This window comes from Cibotium barometz, chromosome 34, assembly GCF_041138505.1.
Source record: "Cibotium barometz isolate CiBa-2024 chromosome 34, ASM4113850v1, whole genome shotgun sequence".
Taxonomy (NCBI): Eukaryota; Viridiplantae; Streptophyta; class Polypodiopsida; order Cyatheales; family Cibotiaceae; genus Cibotium; species Cibotium barometz.
Genome location: NC_141079.1, coordinates 38,287,626 through 38,297,028, shown reverse-complemented (window position 1 = coordinate 38,297,028; position 9,403 = coordinate 38,287,626).

Sequence of the window (9,403 nt, the reverse complement as noted above, 5' to 3'; positions counted from 1 at the left end):
AAGGGTGGCAATGATCCTCACGGAAGAGGAATGTTGGGCCCATTTTTTGGCTAACCACCATCTTCCTCCTCAATGTGTTAGCAACTCTTAGTTTCCAAGACCCTTGCCATGGTGAGCATCCCTATGCAATCAATTCTTGAAAGAGGCAAATAACCCTATGCAATCAATTCCTGGATGAATAGATGAACATCCCTATGCAGTCAGTTTTTTATGAACATCCCTATGCAATCAGTTTTTGATGAAGAGATGAACATCCCTATGCAATCAATTCCTGAAGAGGCAAACAGCCCTATATAATTAGTTCCTAAAGAGGTGAAGAAAATGAAATCCGCATTATTCATTCCGTTATACATGAAGAGGGCATTGTTATGTCGAAGGGAGAAAAGTTTTTTGCTCATGTATTAAGCTTTTTGAAGCCTTAAGTCATGATTTTTGTATCCCTTGCCTTCTACTTTGCTCAAAGGTCTTCCTTGTGAAGTTTAATGCCCTTTTCCCTTATGTTTACTGACATTAAAATTTCCCCTTGAAATTGACCAAGACAGAAATGTGAGCAGGAATGTACTAGATGTTGTGCATTCAGATGTATGGGCTCCTGTGAAGACTATGTCTATGGGTGGATGCAGGTACTACATAACATTCATTAATGACCACACGAGGAAAATGTGGGTGTACTTCATGAAGGAGAAGAGTGAAGTGTTCACTCATTTTCAAAATTTCAGAGTTATGGCTGAAAAATAGACAAGAAAGCATGTGAAGTGCCTAAGGTCAGATGGAGGGGGAGAATACTTCTCTAATGAGTTCTCTGAATTCTTGTAAAAGAATGGCATTCAGAGACAATTTACATGTAGATACACTCCGCAGCAAAATGGAGTTGCTGAGTAGAAAAATAGGCACATTGCAAAGATAGCATGAGCATTGATGGCTGAGAAGAATATGCCACATAGCTATTGGGCTGAGGCTGTGTCTACATCAATTTATATCATGAACATGACTCCTACTGCAGCCATACATGATGTAACACCAGAGGAGAAGTTTAATGGCAAGAAACCTGATTCCTCTCACTTGAAAGTTTTTGGATGTATTGCGTATCTGCATGTGCCAAATGAGTTACGTACCAAGCTGGATCCAAAAGTAGAAAAATGTGTGTTTATTGGGTATTCCCTTGAGCAACAGGGATATAGATGTTATCATCCTGCTACACGTTGTGAGGTGAAAAAAAGAAAGAAAGACCACTGCCTCTATAGCCCTTCACCTCCCAAACTTGGAAACACTAACACCAACGGGGGCACCACCAACCACCGGCTGGAACACTTTCCACAATTCTCCACCCACCCACACCAGAAAGACAGCTCAAAACCACGATAACAACTGATCATCCACAATAACATACAGAGCACCAACCATGTATAAACTCAGCAATTACACCAAAAACCAGGACTCTGGCCAGGATTTACTGCCAAGGGAATACACCCTTGCATCTAACAACCAAGCCTCTGTCTCCCGGTCTCTGCACTCTCCAGAGGGCGCCCCACCAACAACCCTTCTTCACTCCCTCTGTAGCCCGGCTACTCTATGTCCAGCTGCTACCTGCCAAGTGTCGTAGGTGAGCCCCACTGTCTCTAGCCCACACGTCGGCACCTCTACTGCAACCAACACACACAAAAAACCAAGGCTCTCTCTCTGGTCAGCATCCACTCTCTGCCTGCAATCGTCGCCCACACAAAACTAGCTACTCCTCTCTTCAGAAGGCGCCCACAACAGCTAACCCTCAACTCAGCAGCTCTCACTCTCTATGTGTCGTGACCAGCAGCTTCACCAACCACCCACAGAGCCTTGCAGCTTCCCAGCACCAACACTAACTACTCAACGCAGCTGTCCAAAGGCGGCCTCCACTGTCTTTTCTCTCCAGTGAGGACCAGCCACCACTTATACTCATCAACTGCTCTGGCCAACTCTTCAAAAAGAACCAACACAACCCCACTTACCCATGCGGCTCCCTCTCACTTGTCTTCACTTTCATCCCCTAGTCGGTGCCTCCAGAACCACCAGCCGACTGCTCCAGCACACTTCCATCACCAAAGCGCCTCCAGCTAGCGCCAACAGAGAACCTCTCCAAGCCTGCTCCTAAAAACAAAAGCCACCTCACTCGATGCTGTGCTCCACGCTTACCAGCTTCTACCCTTGGCCTGCTGTCTCTGCAGCACCTCCGCCAGCTCTGCCTCTCTCCTGCCAGCCTCACCAATACACAAGGCGGCAACCTTCTTCACTTCTTCGCCGGTTTGCAGAACCCGGGGCCGCCTCCTCTAGGCGGCCATCTTTTCCTTTTCCACTCTCTCACCCACCTTCCACGCCTTCGCCAGCTTTCGAGATGTTGCACGCTGGCAGCCAATAAGGCCTCCACTTGGTTCTTTATAAGGTGGCCACATGTATTATATTTTTTATTTATTTTTTAAAGCTTCATAATGGCCACACACTATAATGGCTCCATCCTTCTCCTCTTATTTCAAATTAACACGCCGCGCCCACAACTTTCCAATACAATGCTGCCCCGGCCTTCATCAGCTACATCATTACTTATAAAACACAGCCATTTCCCAGTCGGTGCCCTGCTTTTAGCAACCATCCGCACACCACACTGTTGCCATAAAACTTCCATATCTCAAGCATCTGCTCCCAAAAAAAACATGTGCATATACCAGCTCACTGCAAAACCACCCGGCCTATACATTTGCTAGGGCATTCAGGGCAAAGCTTATTCGCAAACCATGCACACCGTATGTACACATACCCAAAACACCTTTCAGATTTTTACCTGACATACTTTGCCCAACCCCTAGCCTGTTGAATCATTCATGATCAGTAGAAAGCACATGACCACGTTTCCCTCCGTTAATCCTTTGAGCATCATACAGTGTAACCAACACATCTCTAATCCAAGTAATTAGAGAAACACTGCCATTTTCCCTAGACTTAGTTTTCCATCCCATTTCCCACAACAGTACATCAGAACTTCTGGAAACAAAGCTCCTGACATACACACCATCCTGCCTCATCTCAATCCCAAAATCACTGATACGGTCAGCACCAATATTAGAAAACCAGTGCAGCAACTCGTGCTGAGGGTAATAGCAAGGTTTCATCAAGAAAAACCTGCTATGTCATAGCATTTTCTTGTTCATCAGCAACATAAGAAGCATCACCATCATAGCCAACCACCATAGGCAAAACAAACTCCCCTTCAAAAGGCACCATTGCCAAAGCATCCACTTCAGTTCCTGTATGCTCATCTTTATCAAGGCCAATAAGAAATTCATCTATCACAGCATCCATCATCTCATCCATAGCATCAGCATCATTCATAATCTTCAAGTGTTGCTCTTCCTTCGTAGCATCAATTCTGCTCATGGCTTTCTTAACATTAATGCACATCTGATCATCCAGCTCCAACTCAGGCTCATCATCTGTAGACTTTCTATATCCCACTCATCCCACAAAGGTTCATTATCCAAAGACTCAAAAGCAGACTCTTTCACATCACATGCATACCTTTGCTCATGATTCACTTGTACTTCCTCGCATTCTTCCTGTATGGCCTCTTCTTGTTGGGCAACCTCATCACTACGCACTTCCTCATCAATAACTAGGGCATCCATCTCTGCATCCTCCTCACTGGATGAAGTGTCTTCTATTCCCTCACTAGTAGTAGTGCTACTGGTCGTATCATCAACACTCGAATCAGCTTCACTTTCCTCTTCATCATGAACAGGCTTCTGATTATCCATATTAAACTGCTTTTTATCCCCTCTCCTGTCATACATAGTAATGACTCCTTTCCTCCAATCCTGAACAGCCTTTACCGCTCTCAGCCATGGTCTTCCCAAAATGATGGGGAAGGCACCCATTTCTGCAGGCATAACATGACAATCCACAAGCACCTTTACATCAAAAGCTTGCAATTCTAACTCCTTGATCATACCTAAGCATTTGACCTTCTGGTGATTGGCTAGCTGAATACGGAAACCAGACGCTTCAGTAAAATTAAGACCAAGCCTCTCCACAGCTGCTAGTGTGATTACACAAATTTGTGCTCCACCATCTATGTACGCTTCTCCCAGATTCTTCCCTTTGTACCAAACATTCACCACATGACATATATCAGGCAACTCCTGAACAGATAAAACAGTCACTATCCCTTTGGCAGGCTCCTTCTCTCTTGGGTTCACAAGTCTTTTCCACTGACGCTTCAAGTTGGGAGCTAACTCTATCAATTGCCCAAAAGTAATATTAGCCTTCCTTCCAGCCATGTCCTCCTGTAAACTGTAGCTATCCTGCCCAACCCCTAGCCTGAAACTTCCTACGAGACTTCCTCTTCTGCTTGACCTTTACATCCCCTCCTTCCTTCACCTTACCTTTCTTCTTGCTAGGCCCTGCAGCATCCCTGCTTTCCCTTTCCTGTGGCATCCGTTTCCCCAAAGGCATCACATCAGCTTCTGTCTCCTTCGTCTTCTCAAGGGTGACCACATCTATCACCTTAGTTTTTCCTTTCTCCTCATTTGTCAATCCACTGGTTCCTTCTTCACCTCTAATTCCAATCCCATAATCATTTGCCCTATTAGGAATCTGAGAGGGTAAGGGATACATATCACCCCCCATTCGCTAAGGCTTATCACAGTCTGTACTTAGATGTCCAAGTTCACCACAATTCCAACATGTAGGAATAAACCGTCTACCCCTGCCAAAACCACGGCCACTTCCATAGCCTGTCTGACCTTCAATCCCTTCCTGATTGTAGCCTCTGCCTCGGCCACGTCCGCCACCTGTGTTCTCCATCATCTTCAAACTCAGATTCTTCATACGATCCACCATTTGCCTCATGTCCTGTTGAAGCCTTTCATCAGAAGCTGTAACAGCTGTAGGTGCTACCTTTGTCCCCTGTGGTATGACATTATTCACCTGAGCTTCTATCGGTTGCACTCTTTCCAGCACAGTTCTCATCGGTACCGCTTCTACCCTTCTCATTTCAAGCCTCACTGCCACTGGAACCATCCCCAGGCTGGTTCATCCGTTGCAACTTCCAATCCTTTGATTTGGCAATCTCCACCGCATCCTCATAAGACCTGGGCTTCTTCAACTCAACCTTCCAGTGAATGCCTCCCTTCAATCCTGCAATAAAACGATCCTTCGTCATCATGTCCGGAGGTACCTGATCATCTCCCAAAGCCCTACATAAAGTCTCCCACAGCAAAGGGAATTTCTTCACATAATCATCAATTGGCTCCAATTCACCCTATATCAACCCCTGCACTTCATGCCAAACTCTATCTGGATCCTCAATCTTCTTGAACCTGTTCAAAAGAGCAGTCTTCAATCCATCCTCAATCATCTCAATGCGTGGCTCAGCATCCTTTAACCACTCCTCAAAACTTCTAGACCATGCTCTCGCATCTCCCTTCAAACATATATTCAGCAACCGCAATACCTGTGTCGGCTCATTGATGTGATTGCTTATGCATGCAACCTCCATCCTTTCCAGAAAATCTGCCACACCACCAAAAAACTCTAGATACGACATCATTTTGATCCCCAAGCTTCACTTTAATCCCAAGAAAAACCTCGTAAGAGAAATCCCTGAGCTATCCTCACCAGAAGAATGTGAGGTGAAAAAAAGAAAGAAAGACCACTGCCTCTATAGCCCTTCACCTCCCAAACTTGGAAACACTAACACCAACGGGGGCACCAGCCACCACCGGCTAGAACACTTTCCACAATTCTCCACCCACCCACACTAGAAAGACAGCTCAAAACCACGATAAACAACTGATCATCCACAATAACATACAGAGCACCAACCATGTATAAACTCAGCAATTACACCAAAAACCAGGACTCTGGCCAGGATTTACTGCCAAGGGAATACACCCTTGCGTCTGACAACCAAGCCTCTGTCTCCCAGTCTCTGCACTCTCCAGAGGGCGCCCCACCAGCAACCCTCCTTCACTTCCTCTGTAGCCCGGCTACTCTCTGTCCAGCTGCTACCTACCAAGTGTTGTAGGTGAGCCCCACTGTCTCCAGCCCACACGTCGGCACCTCTACTGCTGCAGCCAACACACACAAAAAACCAAGGCTCTCTCTCTGGTCAGCATCCACTCTCTTCCTGCAATCATCGCCCACACAAAACCAGCTACTCCTCTCTTCAGAAGGCGCACACACCAGCTAACCCTCAACTCAGCAGCTCTCATTCTCTGTGTGTCGTGACCAGCAGCTTCGCCAACCACAGAGCCTTGCAGCTTCCTAGCACCAACACTAACTGCTCAACGCAGCTGTCCAAAGGAGGCCTCCACTGTCTTTTCTCGCCAGTGGAGGACCAGCCACCACTTACACTCAGCAACTGCTCTGGCCAACTCTTCAAAAAGAACCAACACAACCCCACTTACCCATGCGGCTCCCTCTCACTTGTCTTCACTTTCACCCCCTGGTCGGTGCCTGCAGAACCACCAGCGACTGCTCCAGCACACTTCCATCACCAAAGCGCCTCCAGCTATAGCGCCAAAACAGAGAACCTCTCCAAGCTTGCTCCTAAAAACAAAAGCCACCTCACCCGCGGCGGCTGTGCTCCACGCTTACCAGCTTCTACCCTTGGCCTGCTGTCTCTGCAGCACCTCCGCCAGCTCTGCCTCTCTCCTGCCAGCCTCACCAACACACAAGGCGGCAACCTTCTTCACTTCTTCGCCGGTTTGCAGAACCCGGGGCCGCCTCCTCTAGGCGGCCATCTTTTCCTTTTCCACTCGCTCACCCACCTTCCACGCCTTCGCCAGCTTTCGAGATGTTGCACGCTGGCAGCCAATAAGGCCTTTACTTGGTTCTTTATAAGGTGGCCACATGTATTATATTTTTTATTTATTTTTTAAAGCTTCATAATGGCCACACACTATAATGGCTCCATCCTTCTCCTCTTATTTCAGATTAACATGCCGCGCCCACAACTTTTCAATACAATGCTGCCCCCGGCCTTCGTCAGCTACATCATTACTTACAAAACACGGCCATTTCCCAGTCGGTGCCCTGCTTTTAGCAACCATCCGCACACCACACTGTTGCCATAAAACTTCCATATCTCAAGCATCTGCTCCCAAAAAAAACACGTGCATATACCAGCTCACTGCAAAACCACCCGGCCTATACATTTGCGAGGGCATTCAGGGCAAAGCTTATTCGCAAACCATGCACACCATATGTACACAGACCCAAAACACCTTTCAGATTTTTACCTGACAACGTGAATTGAAGGTAAGCAAGGATGTTGTATTTGATGAGATGAGTAGCTAGTATGCTGCTGAAAAGGATGTTGTTGGGGCTAATGTAAGTGGAAATGTGGTTGCACAAAATGCAGGTCAGCAATCACAATCATTGAGTGGACCAAGAGAGTCCTTATCCAGTGGTTCTATTGATAGACCATGGAGTGGTAGGCTGTGTCATAATATCAGTCGTGAAAATGTAGTTGGTACATCACATAAAGGCAAAGAGAAAGTGGTTGAGCCCCTTGGTATGCCTGATATTTCTGCGCAGGGCATTCTCTTGTTGATGGAGATTCCAATGGCTCGGAGATGAGTCTTGATGAGGAGCTTGGGATTCCATCAATGAGGACACCTGTGGTGTGAATAAGGCTATGGAAGCCATGAATGAAAAGTTACGAAGATCAAGAAGAGTCAAAAATCATGCGCAAAGGTTGACTTATGATGGTTATGTGGCACATCACTATACGTATATAGCAAAAGTTGTGTAGGTTGTAGAACCCACATGTTTTGATGAGGCTATTGGAAATGTGTGTTGGCAGAAAGCTATGGATGAGGAGATGGATGAATTGTATGGAAATGAGACTTGGGATTTAGTGCCATTGCCTGAAGGCAAGAAAGCTTTTGGCTGTAAGTGGGTCTATAAGGTGAAACATAACAGTGATGGTAGCATAAGCATGTACAAGGCTAGATTGGTATAGCCAAAGGATATGTGCAGACACATGGGATTGATTATGAGGAGACATTTGCCCCAGTTGCAAAGATGGCAACTGTGAGAGTTGTGATTATGGTGGATGCAGCTAAAGGCTAGTTTTTACATCAGCAGATGGATGTCAAAAATGCGTTTTTTGCATGGTGACTTGCAAGAAGAGGTGTATATGGATCAGCCACTAGGTTTTGAGAATACAAGTCACCCAAAGTATGTGTGTAAGCTTCGTAAGGCCTTGTATGGGCTGAAGCAAGCTCCATGAGCATTGCATAACAAGATTGCTGAGTATCTTGTCACATTTGGTTTTCAAATGGCAAATGTAGATCACTCTTTGTATGTGCACAAGAGTGATAAGGGTATTGTGATCATGACCATTTATGTAGATGATCTTATTGTTGGGGGTGACAACTTGGAAGAGATTGAGCATGTGAAAAGTCTTCTCAAAAAGAAGTTTGAGATGAAGAATTTGGGAGATCTGCGCTACTTTTTGGGAATTGAGGTCATTCGCACACCTGAGGGTATTTGGCTGTCCACATAGACATTATGCATTGGACATGTTGTCCAAGTATGGGATGGCTGATTGTAAGCCAATCTCGGTGCCATTATGTCAAAATGGCAAGCTTAGTGCGGATGCAGGTTATGTGTTGGTGGAGAATCCCACTATGTACAAGAAGATTGTGGGGAGTTTGATCTATGTTACGATCAGCAGGCCAGATTTGAGCTACACTATTGGCTTAGAGAGCCAGTTTATGCAAGTTCCGCGCAAACCACATCTTGACAATATGCGATGCACACTTTAGTATTTGAGGGCCACTATTGATTATGCATTGTTTTATGCAACAAGTGTACCGTTGGAGCTATATGGGTACACAGATACAGATTGGGTAGGTAGCATCATAGACAGGATATCTACCAATGGATTTATGTTTTCATTGGGGAGTGTTGCTGTGACATGGAGCAGTAAGAAGCAACCCATAGTTGCCTTATTGAGTACAGAGGTAGAGTATAGAGGAGCTACGGTGGCAGCATGTGAGGATATGCGCAGACACATGGAATTGATTATAAGAGACATTTGCCCCAGTTGCAAAGATGGCAACTGTGACAATTGTGATTATGGTGGATGCAGCTAAAGGCTGGTTTTTACACCAGATGGATGTCAAAAATGCGTTCGTTACATGGTGACTTGCAAGAAGAGGTGTATATGGATCAGCCACCAGGTTTTGAGGATACAAGTCACCCAAAGTATGTGTGTAAGCTTCGTAAGGCCTTGCAAGAAGAGGTGTATATGGATCAGCCACCAGGTTTTGAGGATACAAGTCACCCAAAGTATGTGTGTAAGCTTCGTAAGGCCTTGTATGGGCTGAAGTAAGCTCCACAAACATTGCATGACAAGATTGCTGAG